This window comes from Nannospalax galili, unplaced genomic scaffold (genome assembly GCF_000622305.1).
Source record: "Nannospalax galili isolate Female #2095 unplaced genomic scaffold, S.galili_v1.0 scaffold664, whole genome shotgun sequence".
Taxonomy (NCBI): Eukaryota; Metazoa; Chordata; class Mammalia; order Rodentia; family Spalacidae; genus Nannospalax; species Nannospalax galili.
Window position 1 is genome coordinate 1,290,310 of NW_008354274.1, and position 684 is coordinate 1,290,993.

Consider the following 684-nt stretch of genomic DNA (forward strand, 5'->3'; position numbering starts at 1 on the left):
TTCCTTCCGCAGTTTCTCCTGTGGCCTAGGCTGCCCACAAACTCCCTATGTAGGGGAGGATATCCTTGAATTCCTGATCTTCCAGCCTCTACTTCCCAAGTGCTGGGATTACAGGTCTGTACCACCGTAGTAGATTTGTGCTGTGCTGGGGATTGACCCCAGGGTTGTATGTATGTTAGATTAGCATTCTACCAACTGAGCTATATATCCACTGCTCACTCCATTTTGATCTTTCTTGATACCTACTATGGCACTTTAAAAATCATCATGTTATTTTCTATTATAAGAGTAAATTTTTAAATAAATAATTTATTGAAAATTTCATACATTCATTTAAAGTGTTTTGATCAAATCCATGCCCACTCCCTTCCCTATAACTCCTCTCATATCTCCCCACCATTTTTTTCTGATAACTTCATGCGCTCTTTCTTCTTCTTTTATTTATTTATTTTTATGGGGTTTTTGGCTACTCTAAGATTCCCCCATCTGAAGAGGTAACACTAAAATCTTTTAAGGATTAGATACAAGCTCCCAAATACTTTCAACATTTTTGATCTTTGGAACAGAGTATGTTGCTAACAGGCTCAAGGACATTTTGACTTTTAGCCAAGAAACTGGCTGCTTTTCTTTGGGGTCTTTTTACCCTAACTGCCCAGCTAGTTCCTACCTCCTATTCTCTTATCA